This window comes from Herpailurus yagouaroundi, unplaced genomic scaffold (assembly GCF_014898765.1).
Source record: "Herpailurus yagouaroundi ecotype Mexico unplaced genomic scaffold, PumYag 199, whole genome shotgun sequence".
In the NCBI taxonomy this organism is placed as follows: Eukaryota; Metazoa; Chordata; class Mammalia; order Carnivora; family Felidae; genus Herpailurus; species Herpailurus yagouaroundi.
The window spans coordinates 17,360,760-17,380,768 of NW_024412430.1; the positions used below are offsets into that span (position 1 = coordinate 17,360,760).

General features: G+C 38.5%; 1 protein-coding gene across 3 annotated transcripts in view; it reads right to left on the reverse strand.

The window, feature by feature from the left end:
- LOC121013718 (zinc finger protein 782-like) overlaps positions 1 to 20,009 on the reverse strand; it is a 40,691-nt gene that overhangs the window by 11,689 nt on the left and 8,993 nt on the right. The window lies entirely within an intron of this gene.

The following is a 20,009-nucleotide window of genomic DNA, read 5'->3' on the forward strand; positions in this document are numbered from 1 at the left end:
AAAAGAACAGGCAAATACACAGTTACAGTTGGATAAGACACTTCTTTCTCAATTGTTAACAGTACGAGGAGATGGAAACATAATGATGTAGATATATAAGACCTGTAGCAACAGGTCACTTGAATTAATTCTCACTTATAGAACACTAGGTCCAAAAACAAAGGAAAATACTTCTTTTCATGTACACGTGGAATAGTGATCAGGATGTATATTGGTTCCTAACAGAAGTCTCCAGAAATTAAGAAGGACTGAAAATGCAGGGTATGTTCTCCAAATAAGAACTTTTAAAAAATCTGTAACATGTTGACTGCTGGTTTCTGGTCCAACATGTAAGGAACTTACAACAGGTAAAAGCTATAAACTGAAAAATTAATAAAACTTCTGAGATCTATCACAGAACTCAGGTCACAGAGCAAACCAGGGTGCCAAAAATTGGAGACAGGCAGAAACACAGAATCAGAACCTCCCAGAGCAGACACCTGCACAGGAACCAAAGCCAGTTTCAAAAATCTGAACGGTAACTGACAAACGGTGAGAGGCTCAGTGTGGACAAGTCTGAGGGGTAAAGAGTCCAGGGGAATGATACGGCAGGGACGGGGGGAGGGAGTCCTGCTTTTATGAGTTTTGCCTGCAAAAGCCCTACAAAGTGTTTACAGTGAAAATGAGAAAAATCCTCTCATGTTCCCAACACAGGGAAGGGAAAAGAAACCATTTGAAATATGCCAGAGCATTCTCTTCTTAACAAAGCCTGCCCTTAGAAGAACCTATTTACCTAGAGTCCGACCTGCTAAGGGTTTATCAGAGCCTAACCAAACTGGGAGAAGGGGAATTCTTATTTTATTTCATTTTTAAAATTTACATCCAAGTTAGTTAGCATATAGTGCAATAATGATTTCAGGAGTAGATTCCTTAATGCTCCTTACTCGTTTAGCCCATCCCCCCCCTTTCCAATAACCCTCTGTTTGTTCTCCATATTTAAGAATCTCTTATGTTTTGTCCCCCTCCCTATTTTTATATTATTTTCACTTCCCTTCCCTTATGTTCATCTGTTTTGTCTCTTCCAGTCCTCATGTAAGTGAAGTCATATTATATTTGTCTTTCTCTAACTAATTTCGCTTAGCATAATACCCTCTAGTTCTATCCACGTGGTTGAAAATGGCAAGATTTCATTCTTTTTGATTGCCAAGTAATACTCCATTGTGTGTGTGTGTGTGTGTGTGTGTGTGTGTGTGTACATACCACATTTTCTTTTTTTTTTTAACATTTATTCATTTATGAGAGACAGAGCATGAGCAGGGGAGGGGCAGAGAGAGAGGAAGACACAGAATCTGAAGAAGGCTCCAGACTCTGAGCTGTAAGCACAGAGCCCGACGCGGGGCTCGAACTCACAAGCTGTGAGATCATGACCTGAGCCGAAGTCGGCCGCTTAACCAACTGAGCCACCCAGGCGCCCCGTCCACACCTTCTTTATCCATTCATCCATCGATGGACATGTGGGCTCTTTCCATACTTTGGCTATTGTCGACAGCACTGCTATAAACGTGGGGGTGCATGTGCCCCTTCGAAACAGCATACCTGTATCCCTTGGATAAATACCTAGTAGTGCAGTTGCTGGGTCATAGGGTAGTTCTCTTTTCAATTTTTTGAGGACCCTCCATACTGTTTTCCAGAGTGGCTGTGGCTGCGCCAGCTTGCATTCCCTCCAGCAGTGCAAAAGGATTCCTCTCAGAGAAAGGGAATTCTTAAGTCCAGGTCTCTCCAGTCTTCTGCGTGGGGAATGGGCTTCCATGTGCCACTGAGCCAGGCTCCAAGCTCCACGAAGCCAGATGCTGCTTGGTTTGGGACCTCGCTCTACGTGTCTCTTCATCTCACAGTTGATTCACATCCTTCGTCATACCCTTTAATAAAGTGGGAAACCTAAGTGCTACCCTGAGTTCTGTGAGCTGCTGTAGCAAATTAATTAAACCTAAGGAGGAGCTCTTTAGAACCTCCAATCTGTAGCTGGTTGGTCAGAAGCACAGGTAACAGCCTAGAGCTTGTGACTGGCATGTGAAGTGAGGGGTAGGGACAGTCTTGCAGGCCCGAACCCCTAACCTGTGGATACCAATGCTATCTCTAGGAAGATAGCGTCAGAATTGATTTAAATTCTCAGACACCCTGAAGATGCCAGAGAACTGCTTGGTAATGTGTGTGAGGGAACCCCCCATAATGGAATTGGATCTGCACACCCTAAAAGAAGTCCCTGTAGCCATCCCGTGCCACCTTAGCTAGCTATTCATACACCTTAAAAAACTCAGAAGCGCCAATGAAGTTCAGGGTCTAGCGCCACCAAAAGACTGACCTAATTATAGGACTAGTGAACATTTCTCTTGCCCTACATCTCACCACTAGATGAGTAAAGATCCTTCTACCCAGCACATCATGTCCACCTTACAACAAAAAATTATAAGACATGCCAAGAGGCAAGAGATACAGTTTGAGGAGATGGAACAAACACCCGAATCAGAGTTAGATATGGTAAGAATGCTGGAATTATCAGACCAGGATTTTTTTTAAAAACTATGATCAATATGTTATAGGCTTTATCAGAAAATTAGACAACATACAAGATCAAATGGTAACAAAGTGAAGAATTGGAAAGTCTAACAGAGAGGCAGAAAGAAATGCTAGAGGAAAAAAAAAAAACCACTAACAAGTGAATGCCTTTGACGAGCACATTAGCAGACTGTACATGGCTGAGGGAAGGATCACTGAGCTTAAGAACCTGACACTGAAATTTTCAGGGCTGAAAAACAAAGAGAAAAAAAAGACTGAAAAACAATTAACAGAATACCCAAGAATGGTGGCACAACCACAAAAGTATAACATACGTGTAATGGAAATACTAGAAAGAGGAGAAAGGGAGAGGGGAACAGAGCAATATTTGAAGCAATAATGACTGCAAACTTCCCTCAAACTGATATCAGACACAAAAACCATGATTTGGGAAGCACAGAGAACACCAAATGCAAAAAATAAACAACAAACAACAAAACTATGCTTAGGAATGTCATATTAAAACTTCAGAATACCAAAAATAAAGAAAAAATCTTGACAGAAGCCAGAAGAAAAAAACTCTTACCTACAGATGAGCAAAGATAAAAATCATATCCAATTTCTTCTTTTCTCAGAAACCAAGTAGTAAGAAGAGTGAAGAGAAATATTTAGAGTGTTGGGAGAAAAAAACCTCCACCAATGTTTAATTCTGTACCTTCAAAATTATCCTTCAAAAGTGAAGAAGAAATACTTTCTCAGAAAAACAAAACTTGATGGAACCTGTTGTTAGCAGACCGGCCTTGCAAGAAGTGTTAAAAGAAGTTCTTCAGATAAAAGGAAAACGGTACAGGCTAAACTCAGATCTACACAAAGAAAGAAAGAACACTGGAGAATGAATAAGTGAAGGTAGAATAAAAGCTTTTATTTTTCTTACTCTGAATTGATCCAACAGAAAGTCTGCTCTAAATAACATATCCTATTACACATGTCTATATACATATAAGCAGAATTAGTGACAGTCCTGTTAAAAGGAATGGAAAAGAAGAACTGGGAATATTTTATTAAGGTTTCCATACTATCTGAGAAACTGTAGAATATTACTTGAAGCAGACTTAGGTTACTTGTGACACAAAAATAGAAACAAAGGATAAGGGCAAAAAAATAGAAAACAGGAACAAATATGGTAGGTATTAATCCAACTATATAAAAAATCAATTTGGACGTCAGTGGTCTAAATATACCAACTAAAAGACAGAGACTGTCAAGGTGAATCAAAAAACAAGACCCAAGCATACATTGTTTTCAAGAAACCCCTTTATTATTTTTTTGAAGAAACCCACTTTCAATATATAGACACATACAGATTAAGAGTAAAGAGATGGATAGAAATATACTAAACTAACACTAATCAAAAAGGGGGGAGCAGTTATATTAACTTTCAGAAAGAGGAAATTTATCAAGGATAATAAAGAGGGGGATTACCTAACAACAAAGGAGTAAACAGTCCAAAAAGATGTAATGATTTCCTGTGTAGGCACCTAACAACTGAACGTCAAAGTATGTGAGACAAACACTAATAGAACTGCAGCCAGAAACAGACAGAACTCTATTTATTACAGTCAGGGACCTCAACACCCCTCTGTCACAAATGGATGGATCCACCAGGCAGAAAACCAACAGGACACAGCTGAATCCAAGAGCACCATCAATCCACTGGATATAAATGACATCTACAGACTACCTCATTCAATGACAGCAAATTACACATTCTTCTAAAGCTCATAGCGAATAATCTGCAAGACAGACCACACTCTGGGCAATAAACCACACTTGAACAAATATTTAAGAAAACAGAAACCACACAACATATGCTCTCCAACCATAATGGAATTAAACTAGAATTCAACAAAAACATAGGTGGGGAAAAAAAAAAAAACTACTTGGAGATTAAACAACACACTTTAAAAAAGATTTTTTTTAATGTTTATTTTTGAGAGAGAGAGAGGGAGGGAGAGGGAGAGGGAGAGGGAGACAAAGAATCTGAAGCAGGCTCCAGGCTCTGAGCTGTCAGCACAGAGCCTGACATGACCCACGAACCGTGAGATCATAACCTGGGCCAAAGTTGGACACTTAACCAAATGAGCCACCCAGGTGCCCCCAACACACTTCTAAATAACACATGGTCAAGGAAAAAAATCTTAAGACAAATTAGAAAATATTTTCACTTAAATGAAAATACAAATTATTCAAAATTGTGGGATAAGTGAAAGCACTACTTAGAGGGAAATTTATAGCAGTGAATGCATAAATTAAAAGAAAGATCTAAAATAAAAAACCTAAGATTATACTAGAGTTAGAAAAAGATGAACATGTTAAACCAAAGTTAATGGAAGAAAATAAATTTAAAAATTAGCACAGAAATCAATGAAATTGAAAACAGGAAATCAGTGGAGAAAAATCGATGACACTAAAAGTTGAATCTTTGAAAAGATCTATAAAATCAACACACCTCTAGCCAGGCTAAATGAAAAGAAGAGAGAAGACGTCCCTAAGTTTCATAAAAAATCAAGGAGGCGACATCACAACAGATCTTGTGAATATTAAAATAAAGAATACTATCCATAACTCTATGCCCACAAATTCGATAACCTAGAAGAAATGGACAAATTCCTTGAAAGACACAGTCTGCCAAATCTCACACAAGAAGAAAATAGTATCGATAGGCCTGTACATAGGAAAGAATTCAGTCAATAAATGATCACTTTTCAAAGAGAAGTCATCAAGCCCCGATGAGTTCACTGGTGAATTCCATCAAACATTTAGGAAAGAAATTATGTCAATTCTCTACAATATCTTCCAGAAGACAGAAGCAGAGGTAATACTTCCTAACTCACTGTATGAAAACAAGATCCCCTAATACCAAAACCATACAAAGACAGCATAAGAAACAGCAAGTTATTTAATGGATATCTACTGAGTGAATCTGCTCATATGGAGAGGCAAAAGACACAGAATACCAACATAAAAGAAGAAAAAAGTCAGACCGTCACTACCTAACTTGAAGACGTAGTATAAATGTAAGTAATCTTGACAATGTGCTATGGGGAAATGGGACAAACAGATCAATAGAACAGTAGAAAGAGCTCAAAACAGACCCGCAAATACATAGTCAACCGACCTCTGACAAAGGTGCCAAGGCACTATCATGGAGACAGTCTTTTCAAAAACTGGTGCAGGAACAATTGGACATCCACAGGCAGATAAGTGAATCTAGACACAGACATACATGCATCCTTCACAAAAAAGTGACTCAAAATGGATCATTAGACCCTAATGTAAAAATAAAAGGTATAAAACTCCTAGAAAATCACACAGAAGAAACCTTAATTGACCTTGGGTGTGGCAATAAACTTTTTAGCTAAATACAACATCAAGGAACAATCCGCAAAAAAAAAGATAAACTGGACTTTATTAAAATTAAATATGTCCAGTCTGCAAAAGATAAGATTAACAGAATAAGAAAGTAAGCCATAGATTGAGAGAAAATACTTGCAAAAGATACACCTGATAAATGGCTACTATCCAAAATATACAAAAAACTCTTTTTTTTAATGTTTGTTTTAGAGAGGGAGAGAGACAGAGCATGGGAGGGGCAGAGAGAGAGAGGGAGACACAGAATCTGAAGCAGGTTCCAGGCTCTGAGGTGTCAGCACAGAGCCTGATGTGGGGCTCGAACCCACAAACTGTCAGATCATGACCTGAAGTTGAACGCTTAACCAACTTAGTCACCCAGGTGCCTCTACAAAGAACTCCTAAAACTCAACAGTAAGAAAACAACCAACCCTATTACAAAATGGGCAAAAGGCCTTAACAGACCTCACCAAAGAAGATATATAAATAGCACATAAGCATATGAAGTGATGTTCAATATCTTATGCCATTAGGAAGTTGCAATTAAAAGAACAATGAGATCACTACTATCTACCTATCAGAATGGCCAAAATCTAAACCAATGGCAATACTAAATGCTGGTGGGAATGCAAAGAAAACATGAGGTTCTTCTATGGTAAAAACTACCAAACTAAGCACCAGAGGATAGTAAATGTATGCAAACTCTTCTAAAAGATAGAAGAGGCAAGCTTTATCACACCATGAGAAAAGAAATCTCTAAGAATTTTTTTTTACAAACAGGTAAATAATCTCTAAGAAAATATTACCAAACTAAGTCTAGCAAAATGTAAAAAGGATGACATATCATGGCCGAGTGGGGTTCATCCTAGGAATACAAGGTTAACGTTCCAAAAGAAATCGAATTCATAATATTAACTGAAAAAGAAAAACCATAAAACAATGTCATCAATATAAAGAAAGAGTTTGAAAAACTTAACACCTATTGATTAAATTAAAAATGAGGGAGGGGAACTTAAAGGACAGGTCTGAAAAACTTTCATTAACATAGTACTTTGTGGGCTCCAGTTCAAGACAGTGAAGAAGGAAGATCTTGCTCACCTACCCCCAAGAACGCACTGAGTCTACAGCTACGTACAGACCAATTTCCTCTTAAAAGAATCTAAAGGCTGGCTGAGTGATGAGTAGAAATGGGACAAAAAGAAGAAAACCACATTAAAGTGGGTAGGAGAGGCTGGGACAATCTGGTCAAAAACCCCAGCCCCCAGTGTGGGGACCCCCAAGTGAGAGGGAATCCAAAACCTGGAGCTTCTCCCTGTGGAGCAAAGGGTTCAAATCCTGCAAAAGGAACCCCAACTTTTAAGTCCTGCACCAGAGAGGTGAGCCCTGAATACATGTAACTTTGAAAATCAATGGAGGATTCCTGAGACCCACAACTGACCTGAGAAATGGCTCTTTATGAAAGGCTCTTGTGCTTGGATTCACCCAGCCCAGGGCCCATCACAGAGGCAGCGATGGCACCCACACTTAAAGTGAAGGAGGCTCACCTACTTTTATTAAACCATTGGCCTGATGGGCAGAACCTGACTTAACACATACATCTCGGAGCCTGCTGGAACTCTCTCTGGGAATGGAGCCAGACAGGAACCACCTTGTGTTCTCCCTACGTGGTGCTCCAGTACACCAGTATCTCACCCAATGGAAGTGTTACATGCATATGGGGCCCCATTTTTACAGCTGCCACACAAGGGATGCTTCCTGATCACCTGGCTCTACAGGTGTTCCTGGTGCCACGAGGCTGTAATAATAGGGCTCATCCAGAAAGGAGCTCAGACCATTGCTGGCACACTAAACCACACAGCTGCTAACCTCACATCACCTGGCTCAGGCACAGTGGGGCTTAAGCTCATGGGTCCCACAGGACTGTGACCACCAAAAAGTTCCTAAACAGTTACCACCCCTAGGGCACAGCAAGAGGCAACACACCCAGAAGCTCAATTTTTCTGTAAAAGAGGCTGATTAGCTCATCATCATGGCCATGACAGGAGAGGCAGGCTTCTAATTAAACACACAGCTAGGGCTGACTACTCCTTTCCAGAAACCTTAGGGAGGGGGCCACACACGATCTTCTCAATCTTTCTCTGTCATTCTCCAGAGTACCCGTGTCTCCCAGTGGGGAATTTTACATGCGTCCAATGGCATTCTTCACAGAAATACAGCAAACAACCGTAAAATTTGTTATGAAAACACAGAAGATCTCAAACATCCCAAGCAACCTAGAGGAAGAAAAACAAAGCTGAAGGCATAACACTCCCTTTTTCAAAACTATATTACAAAGTTACAGTAATCAAAATGGTATGGTACTGGCATAAAAACAGACACACAGAGAAATGGAACAGAACAGAGATCCCAGAATATACCTGCACATATATGGTCAATTAATTTAAGACAAAACAACCAAGAATACAGGACAGGAAAAGGACCAACTCTTTAATATATGGTATTGGGAAGACTGGACGGCCACACACAAAAGAATGAAACTAAACCACTATCTTATACCATACACAGAAATTAACACTAAATGGATTAAAGATTTAATGTAAGAACTGAAATCATAAAACTCCTTGAACATAGTAAGCTCCTTGACACAGAGCTTGGTGAAGATTTGTTTTGATACGACACCAAAAGCAAAGGCAACAAAAACAGAAAGAGTGGAATTACATCAAACTAAAAGATTTCTGCACAGCAAAGGAAAATCAGCAGCAGAATGGAAAGGCCATGTACGGAATGTGAGAATACATATATCTGGTAAGGGGTTAATACCCAAAATACATAAGGAACTCATACAACTCAATAACAAAAACCAAACAATCCAATTTAAAAATGGGCAGAAGATCTGAACAGGTATTTTTCCAAGAACACATATAGATAACTAACAGGTACATGAAAAGGTCCTCAATATCATTAATCGTCAGGAAAGTGCAAATGAAAAAAACACAATGAGCTATCGCTTCACCCCTGTCAGAATGGCTCTTCCCAAAATGATAGGGAGCAAGTGTTGTGAGAATGGGAACATAAGTGCACTGGTGTTGGTTCAACACCAGGTATATTGCTGCTGCCACTGTAGAAAACTGTGTGGAAGGTCTCAAAAAACTGAAAATACAATTACCATATGATCCAGCTATTTCCACTTCTGGGTATTTATATGAAGAAAAAAGAAAAGAAAAGAAAACTACCTCAAAAAGATCCATGTGCCCCATCTTTCTTTGAGGGATGATTTACAACAGTCAAGATATGGAAAAAACCTGAGTGTCCACTGATGGATAAATGGTTAAGGAAATCATGATATACATACATAACAGTATTATTCAGCCAGGAAAACAAATGAAATCTTGCCACTTGTGACAGCATTGTCAGACCTCAAGGGTGTTATGCTAAGTGAAATTAGGCAATCAGAGAAAGACAAATACCACATGATCTCAGGTATATGTGGAATCTTAAAAACAAACAAATCTCCACAAACAAACAAAAAAAACCAAGTTAATAGATACAAAAAACAGACTGGTGGTTGTCAGGGGCAATGGATGGGGGGGGTGGGAGAAATGGGTACATGGGGAATTAAATATTTGGAAAATTTTTAAAAACCTGAAGTGATTGGGGGAACAGCAAAAAAAAGAAAGCATAATAAAAAGAAAACTTTGTAAATGATTGAATGCCCTACAGATTAAGAACAAGAAAAAGTTGTTTTCTCTCATCATTTATATTCAGCAAGTTTCATAAACAAGTCCTAACAAGTTTCATAAACAAAAAGAAATAAAGAGCATAAAGACTGCAAAGAGAAAAAGGAAAAAAAATCTGTATTAACAGATGGCATTATTTGTGTACACAAAACACATTTAGGAATTTTCAAAACATACTACAAATAATTAGATTAATAATGTCATAAGATACAACGTTCATACAAATAAATTACTTGCATTTTGATATTTTCCCAAGAATTAGAAACTGAAATTAAAAAACCCATCACTTAAAATAAGATTAAAATCATGAAAGCCATGAATCAATCTAATCACATAATTGTAAAGATGAAAAGAAATACTACAGAGGAAAGTTTAAAAAGCCAAATGAAAGGAGACAGCTATAGATTCAGGGCAATCCTGATCATAATCTCAGCAATGTTTTAAGAGAAAATGACAGGTGCTTCTAATATTTATGTGGAAAAGCAAAGAAAGAACTATTAATATAATTTTGGAAAAAAGTTATAGTTAGAACATTCACCTTAACTTATGTCAAGAGTTAACACACAGGTATATTGATGAAAACAGTGTGGTGTTATCATAGACAGTAGGTTCAATGAAACAGGATGTATTCCAGACATAAACATGACTACATATGGTCAATTTAACTTGGACAAACGGTCAAGGCAATTCAATAGGGAAAGAATAATCTCTACAGCCAATAGTGCTGTTGGAGGGACCACCAGACACATAAAAGCAGAACAACTGTCCTTAACACCATAATGAAAATTGGGAAACATAAAACCTAAACATAGCAGAAAACTCACTGACCTTTTGTTAGCCAAGGATGTCTTAGATAGAGGGGAAAAGAGTAGTAGATATAAAAGAAGCCAAAATGGTAGGACTCCCAAGATGAAATTTTTTGTCTTCCTAAAGATACTGTTAAGAAAAAGGCAAGCCACAGATGTCGAAAGAAAGTTTAGAAAACATTTATCTTATAACGGTCATCTCTACTATATATTCTTTCAACTCAATAAGACCCCCCCCCCAAAAAAAAAGATAAAAAAAGAAAATGAGCTGAAGGTTTGAAAAGAAAGATACGCAAATAACCAAAATGCACATGGAAAGATGACCACGATACCAAGGAATTATAAATTAAAGTCCAGTAAGATATAACCTGGCTCCAACTGAGCTGGTTAAAATCGTTCAGACTTACAAAACCAAGTGTAGGTGAGACTGTGGATTAGCTAGAACTCTGCTTTATTGCTAATGGGCATGAAAAGAGCATAGTCATTCTGGAACCATTTGGCAGCTACTTATAAAAGTTACAAACACCTTTGTCATAATACCTAGGAAAACCACTCCTAGGTATTCACACAAGAGAAATGAAAACATATGTCTGCACAAAAACCTGAAACAATAGCATCAAATTTGAAACAACAGTATCTATTCGAAAGGACACGCTCACTAATATAAAGAATAAACAGATGCCTGGGTGGCTCGATCAGTTAAGCGTCCGACTTCGGCTCAGGTCATGATCTTGTGGTTCATGAGTTCCAGTCCCGCATCAGGCTCTGTGCTGACAGCTTGGAGCCTGGAGCCTGCTTCGGATTCTGTGTTTCCCTCTCTCTCTGCCCCTCCTCTGCTCGCACTCTGTCTGTATCTCTCAAAAGTAAATAAAACATTAAAAAAAAATTAGAAAAGAATAAACTAACACACAAAATATGCATGAATCCTAAAATAATTATTTTCAGTGAAAGAAGTGAATGAAAAAATAGTATATATTGTATGATTCCATTTATATGAGAATCCAGAAAAGGCAAAAACAATTACAATAGAGAACAGATCAGTGGGTGAAGGGAGGAAGGGGGGAAATGGCTGCATCAGGACACGAAACATTTTAGGTGTAAATATTCTAGATCATGATTTGGGTGGTGAAAATCAAATTATACTTAGAAACCTGCTGACATGGAAAATACCTTTTGGAACTAATTAAGTAGAGGTTAAAACAAAATGTTACAAAGGATGCCTGTCATGGCCCTAACTCTGTCTTCCATTTTGGGGATACCACTCAATGAATACAAATATTCTCATGCCCTGATTCACCTGTAATTACTTACAAGTTATATACACGCACCATCTGTTAATTTGATATTTGTAATGCTTAGTATTTTGCTTTTTTTTCCTTTTACATAAAGTAACTAAAAGAAAATCTTCCTATATTTTATCCTATATCCAAGGTTCTGTCCTGAGCCTCTCTAGGGTATACAACACTTCCACTCAGAGTCTTCTGCTAGGGTAATGGGGAACCAATGAAGAGACCTATGTAAGCCCTGGATATGTGCACACATATCTACATATTTATTTTAGAAAACGTGATCTAGAGGAAGAGTGGGGTATGTTTTAAGCAGCAAAACAAAAGAGATCAATTCAAGAGCAACCCACCTATACGAAGGCAAAGCAATGGGAATGAAGCACCAGAAACTAATTCTTGGAGAGAAAGAAACACTACCTTCTTGGTCAGTTATGCAGAGAAGGAGCGTAACCAGAGGGACAGGTGCTGATGCCACATACGGAGACTGGAAAAAGAGGTTGGGTATGTTTATGTTGTACTCAAAATGTGTGGACACACAGAAAAATTATCCACTGCACAATTATATGATTATGAAGCACATGAAATCTACAATGAAGATAAAGATTTAAGGGACATTAGCCATTAACGTGATAACTGAAATCATAAAACAGAATCCACTGGCTCAGACAGGACATACAAACTGAGGGGAGAAAAGGTCCAAAACTAAATTTGAGAGAACACCAATATTTACCAGAAAAAGAATAAACAAAGAAGTCAGAGAAAAAGTTTATTACTGGTGTCAAGAGAAAACAGACAAAATAGACTATTTGAAATTAAGTGACCATTTCAGGCATGTGTGATTGCTCTAGTTCAAGATAATGGACGAAACATATGCATTTACATCCCGTTTCCTAAACACACTCAGGTGAAATACAAAACCTACTATAAATGTACAACAAAGGAAGACAAGGAACACTGCCAACGAGACTGGGAAATGTAACTGAATTCCTGAAGGTAAATAATAGACAGTATCCCTTCAGCGACGACATGATAGTCTATGTGGAAAACCCAAAAGCCTCCACCAAAAAACTGCTAGAACCGATCCATGAATTCAGCAAAGTTGCAGGTTATAAAAATCAATGTACAGAAATCGGTTGCGTTTCTATACACCGATAATGAAGCAGCAGAAAGAGAAATCAAGGAATCGATCCCATTCACAATTGCACGAAAAACCATAAAATACCTAGGAATAAACCTAATCAAAAGGTAAAAGATCTGTATGCTGAAAACTATAGAAAGCTTATGAAAGAAATTGAAGACACACACACAAAAATGGAAAAACATTCCATGCTCATGGATTGGAAGAACATTGTTAAAGGGTTGATACTACCCTAAGCAATCTACATATTCAATGCAATCCTTATCAAAATAACACCAGCAGTCTTCACAGAGCTGGAACAAACAACCCTAAAATTTGTATGGAACCACAAAAGACCCCGAATACCCAAAACAATCCTGAAAAAGAAAAACCAAAGCTGGAAGCATCACAATCCTGGACTTTAACCCGTATTACAAAGCTGTAATCATCAAGAGAGTATGGTACTGGCACAAAAACAGACACACAGATCAGTGGAACAGAATAGAGAGCCCAGAAATGGACCCACCAACATATGGCCAACTAATCTTTGACAAAGCGGGAAAGAATATCCAATGGAACAAAGACGGTCTCTTCAACAAATGATGCTGGGAAAACGGGACACCGACATGCAGAAAAATGAACCTGGACCACTTTCTTATACCATACACAAAAATAAACTCAAAATTGATGAGAGACCGAGACGTAAGATAAGAAGCCATCAAAATCTTAGAGGAGAAACTGGCAACAACCTCTTTGACCCCAGCCACAGCAACTTCTTACTTGACACGTCTCTAGAGGCAAGGGAAACAAAAGCAAAAATGAACGATTGGTACCTCATCAAAAAAGCTTCTGCACAGCAAAGGAAACAATCAGCAAAACTAAAAGGCAACTGACTTAATGGGAGAAGATATTTGTAAAGGACATTATCTGATAAAGGATTAGTATCCAAAATCTATAAAGAATTTACCAAACTCAACTCCTAAACAACAAATAATCCACTAAAGCAATGGGCAGAAGACATGAATAGACACTTTTTAAAAGAAGACATCTTTTAGATAGCTAACAGACACAAGAAAAAATGCTCAACACATCATCAGGGAAATACAAATCAAAATCATGATGAGATACCACCTCACACCTATCAGAATGGCTAAAATTAACAACTCAGGAAACAACAGATATTGGCAAGGATGTGGAGAAAGGGTAACCCTCTTGCACTGTTGGTGGGAAGGCAAACTGATGCAGCCACTCTGGAAAACACTAGGAAGTTTCCTCAAAAAATTAAAAATAGAACTACCCTATGACCCAGAAATTGCACTACTAGGAATTTATCCAAAGGATACAGGTATGCTGTTTCAAAGGGGTACGTGCACTCCACTGTTTACAGCAGTGCTACTGACGATAAAGTTATTTACTACTGTTAGTAGAAAACCAAAATATAAATCAATGTGTACCATCACAGAATATCACCAAATCACAAGAAAGGGACAAAAAGAAGAAAGGAACAAAGGAATTACCAAAAGCCAGAAAACAATGAACAAATGGCAATAGAAAAGACATTAGCTATCACAAATGATTTTAATGTAAATGGACTAAATTCTCTAATCAAGAGAGACAGGCTAAATAGATTTTTTGGTTTTTTTTTAAGTTACAACTACATGCTGCCTACAAAAGACTCACTTTAGCTTTAAGGACACACAGACTCATAGTGAAGGGATACAAAAAGATATTCCATGCAAATCGGATTAAAAAGAAAATAAAGATAGGTCAGTTAAGCGTTGGACTTCAGTGCAGGTCATGATCTCACAATCCGTGGGTTTGAGCCCCGTGTCAGGTTCTGTGCTGACAGCTTGGAGACTGGAGCGTGCTTCAGATTCTGTGTCTCTCTCTTTGCCCCTCCCCCACTCATGGTCTGTCTCTCAAAAATGAATCAACGTTAAAAAAAAAATTTAAAACAAAGAAAATGAGGATAGCTATACTTAAACAAAATAGACTTCAAGACAAAAACTGTAACAAGAAACGAAAATAATTATATAATGATAAGAGGTCATTCTAAGAAAAGGATGTAACATTTGTAAATCTTTATGCTGCCCAACATAGGAACACCTAATGATATCCAGAAATTAACAGAACGGAAGGTAGAAATAGATAGGAATACAGTTATAGTTTGGAACTACAATACACCACTTGCAACGATGGATAGATCATCCAGAAAGAAAATCAATAAGGAAACATAAGACTTAAAACTACGTGTTATACCAGATGGATTTAATAGACACTTACAAAACTTGCCATCCAAAAGCAGCAAAATACACATTCTTCTTAAGTAGACTTGAAACATTCTCCAGAATATATCTCCAGGCCACAAAACAAATCTTAATAAATTTAAGAAGACTGAAATCATATTAAGCATTTTCTCTAACCACAATGGTATAAAATCAGAAATAAATTGCAATTACTCTAGACAATGCACAAATATGTGGTTATTAAATCACATGTTACCAACCAACCAAAGGGTGAGAGAAATGAAATGAGAAATCAAAAATATCTTGAGAAAAATGAAAATGGAAATTCAATACATTTAAGAGGGGCGCCTGGGTGGCTCAGTCGGTTAAGCGACTGACTTCGGCTCAGGTCATGATCTCGCGGTCTGTGAGTTCGAGCCCCGCGTTGGACTCTGTGCTGACAGCTCAGAGCCTGGAGCCTGTTTCAGAGTCTGTGTCTCCCTCTCTCTCTGACTCTCCCCCGTTCATGCTTTGTCTCTCTGTCTCAAAAATAAACATTAAAAAAAAATTTTTTTTTAATATATGTAATATGTATTTTTTTATTTTTTTTATTTTTTTTAATTTTTTTAATTTATATATGAAATTTATTGTCAAATTGGTTTCCATACAACACCCAGTGCTCATCCCAAAAGGTGCCCTCCTCAATACCCATCACCCACCCTCTCCTCCCTCCCACCCCCCATGAACCCTCAGTTTGCTCTCAGTTCTCAACAGTCTCTTATGCTTTGGCTCTCTCCCACTCTAACCTCTTTTTTTTTTTTTTTTCCTTCCCCTCCCCCATGGGTTCCTGTTAAGTTTCTCAGGATCCACATAAGAGTGAAACCATATGGTATCTGTCTTTCTCTGTATGGCTTATTTCACTTAGCATCACACTCTCCAGTTCCATCCACGTTGCTACAAAAGGCCATATTTTATTTTTTCTCATTGCCACGTAGTATTCCATAGTGTATATAAACCACAATTTCTTTACCCATTCATCAGTTGATGGACATTTAGGCTCTTTCCATAATTTGGCTATTGTTGAGAGTGCTGCTATGAACATTGGGGTACAAGTGCCCCTATGCATCAGTACTCCTGTGTCCCTTGGATAAATTCCTAGCAGTGCTATTGCTGGGTCAAATGTCAATACTACCCAAAGCTATCTACACATTCAATGCAATCCCAATCAAAATGGCACCAGCATTCTTCTCGAAACTAGAACAAGCAATCCTAAAATTCATATGGAACCACAAAAGGCCCCGAATAGCCAAAGTAATTTTGAAGAAGACCAAAGCAGGAGGCATCACAATCCCAGACTTTAGCCTCTACTACAAAGCTGTCATCATCAAGACAGCATGGTATTGGCACAAAAACAGACACATAGACCAATGGAATAGAATAGAAACCCCAGAACTAGACCCACAAACGTATGGCCAACTCATCTTTGACAAAGCAGGAAAGAACATCCAATGGAAAAAAGACAGTCTCTTTAACAAATGGTGCTGGGAGAACTGGACAGCAACATGCAGAAGGTTGAAACTAGACCACTTTCTCACACCATTCACAAAAATAAACTCAAAATGGATCAAAAAAAATTTTTTTAATTTAAGACACATGGCAAAAGCAGTAGTAAGAGGGGAATTCATGGCAATAAATGTTTACATTAATAAACAGAAAGATCTCATATAAGCAATCTTACTTTGCACTTAGAGGAACTAGAAAAATAAGTCCAAAACTATGTCCACAGATATTAGCCGGAGGGTAATAAAAAATAACAGAGCAGAAGTAAATAAAATGGAAAACAAAAAGACAATAGAAAAGACCAATAAAACTAAGAGCTGGTCTTCATAAACAAAAATGAAATAGACAAATCTGTAGCAAAAGTCCAGGACCAGATGGCCTCACTGGTGAATTTTACTAATCACTTAAAGAAGAATTAATACCAAATTTTCTCATACTCGTCCAAATCACAAGAGGAGGGAACACTTTGGAACTTATTTTACAAAGCCAGCATTCCTGATACCAAGACAGACAAGGACACTGTAAGAAAATTACAGGCCAATATCCTTGATGAACACAGATGCAAAATTCTTAACAAAATTGGTAAACCCAATTCAGCAATACATTAAAAAAGGATCAGACACCATGATCAAGTGGAACTTATTCTAGGGATGCAAGGATGGTTCAACATCCACAAATCAATCCATGTGATATACCAAGTGACAAAATGAAAAATAAAAATCATATGTTCATTTCAATGGAGGCAGAAAAAGCATTTGACAAAATCTAACACCTACTCATGATAAAAACTCAACAAAGTGGGTAGAAAGGGAACACACCACCACATAATAAAGGCTATATACGACAAACCTACAGCTAACATCATACTCAATGGGGAAAGTTGAAAACTTTTCCTCTGAGATCAGGAACAAGACAAGGATGTCTCTCTTGCCACTTTTATTCAACATACTACTGGAAACCCTGGCCAAAGCAATTAGGTAAGAAAAACAAACAAAAAAGGAATCCAAATGGTAAAGGAAAAACTAAAAGTCTCTATTTACAGGTGACATAATATTAGATATAGAAAGCCCTAAACACTATACCTTACAACTGACAAAACTAATAAATACGGTAAGGTTGCAGTATATAAAATCAATATTCAAAAATCAATGGCTTTCTATACAACACAATGCACTATCAGAAAGAGAAATTAAGACTATAATCCCACTTATAATTTCATCAAAAAGAAAACCTAGTAGTAAATTTAACCAAGGAGGTGAAAGATCTGTACAATAAAAACTATAAGTCATTGATGAAAGTAATTTAGAAAGACATGAATTAAGTGGAAAGATAGTCCATGCTCTTGGACTGAGAAAATTAACATTGTTAAAAAATATCCTAAAATCTGTATGGAACCACACAAGATCTGCAATAGCGAAAGCAATCTTATGAAAGAAGAACAAAGCAGGAGATATCACACTTCCTGATTTCAAACTATCTTACAAAGCTACAGTAATCAAAACAGTATGGTATTGGCATAAAACAGACCCACTGACCAAGGGAACAGAATAGAGAGTCTAAAAGTAAATGGCACAAATATGGCCAAGTAATTAATGACAAAAGACATAAGACTATACAATGGGAAAAGAACAGTCACTTCAATTAAAGTGTTGGGAAAACTGGGCAGCCACATGCAAAAAAATAAAACTGGACCACTATCCACCATACACAAAAATCAAATCAAAATGGATTAAACACTTGAATGTAAGCCCTGAAGCCATAAAACTCCTAGAAAAAAACATAGGGTTAAGCTTCTTGACATCAGTGTTGGTGATGACTTTTGGCAAAAATAAACAAGCGGGCCTACATCAAAAGCTTCTGCACTGCAAAGAAACCATCATCAAAATGAAAAGGCAACTTACTAAATGGAAGAAAATATTTGCAAATGAAAAAACAATGATATGGCCCATATCAGGACATCTTTCTTGCTGCTCCCTCCCTGGCTTGCTCTCTCTCTCTCACAAAATAAATAAACATAAAAAAAAAGTTTTGGTTATTAACTTCACCAAAACATAAATATTAGAGAAAAATTTGTAGTCCACATCACAGGAAAAGATAAATCTCAAAATATAAGTAAAAGCTCAAAACACAAAATAGAATCAGGGTAAAGAATATATAGTTCAGGAAGATGGCGGCATAGGAGGATGCTGGGCTCACTGCGCGTCCTGCTGATCACTTAGATTCCACCTACACCTGCCTAAATAACCCAGAAAACCGCCAGAAGACTAGCAGAATAGAGTCTCCAGAGCCAAGCGCAGACGAGAGGCCCACGGAAGAGGGTAGGAAGGGCGGCTAGGCGGTGCGCGCTCCACGGACTGGCGGGAGGGAGCCGGGGCGGAGGGGTGGCCCGCCGGCCAAGCAGAGCCCCCGAGTCTGGCTGGCAAAAGCGGAGAGGCCGGTCGGAGTGTGTTCCGACAGCAAGCGGGACTTGACATCTGGAAGGTTATAAGCTAACAGCTCTGCTCGGAGAACGGGAGGGAGAGTTGTTGAGCCCCGGAGGACAGAGCTCAGCTGTCAGGGAACAAAGGCGCTCGCCAGTGCCATCTCCCTTGCCCATCCCCCAGCCAAAATCCCAAAGGGAACCAGTTCCTGTCAGGGACCTTGCTTGTGCCATGCAAACACCCAACGCTGTGCTTCTGCGGATCCATCCCTCCGGCGGGTCTGACTCCCTCCAGGTGCCTCAGGGCCCCTCCCAAAGCAGATCACCGAAAGATAAGGGAGCTGAGCCTTCCCCTCCCGCCCCTGTGCACCTTGCGGATCCACCCCAGCTAATACGCCAGATCCCCAGCACCACAAGCCTGGCTGTGTGCAAGTAGCCCAGACAGAGGCCACACGACTCCACGGTGAGTCCTGCCCCTGGGAGAGGGGAAGAGAAGGTACACACCAGTCTGACTGTGGCCCCAGCAGTGGGCTGGGGTCAGACATCAGGTCTAACTGTGGCCCCGCCCACCAACACAAGTTATTCAAGACAGTACAGGGGAAGTGCCCTGCAGTTCCGCACCACTCCAGGGACTATCCAAAATGATGAAACGGAAGAATTCCCCTCAAAAGGAACTGCAGGAAGTAGCGACAGCTAACGAACTGATCAAAAACAATTTAAACAATATAACAGAAAGTGAATTTAAAATAATAGTCATAAAATTAATCGCTGGGCTTTAAAACATATAGAGGACAGCAGAGAATCTATTGCTACACAGATCAAGGGACTAAGGAACAGCCAGGAGGAGCTAAAAAATGCTATTAATGAGCTGCAAAAAAAAAAAAAAAAAAAAAAAAAAATGGAGACGACCACA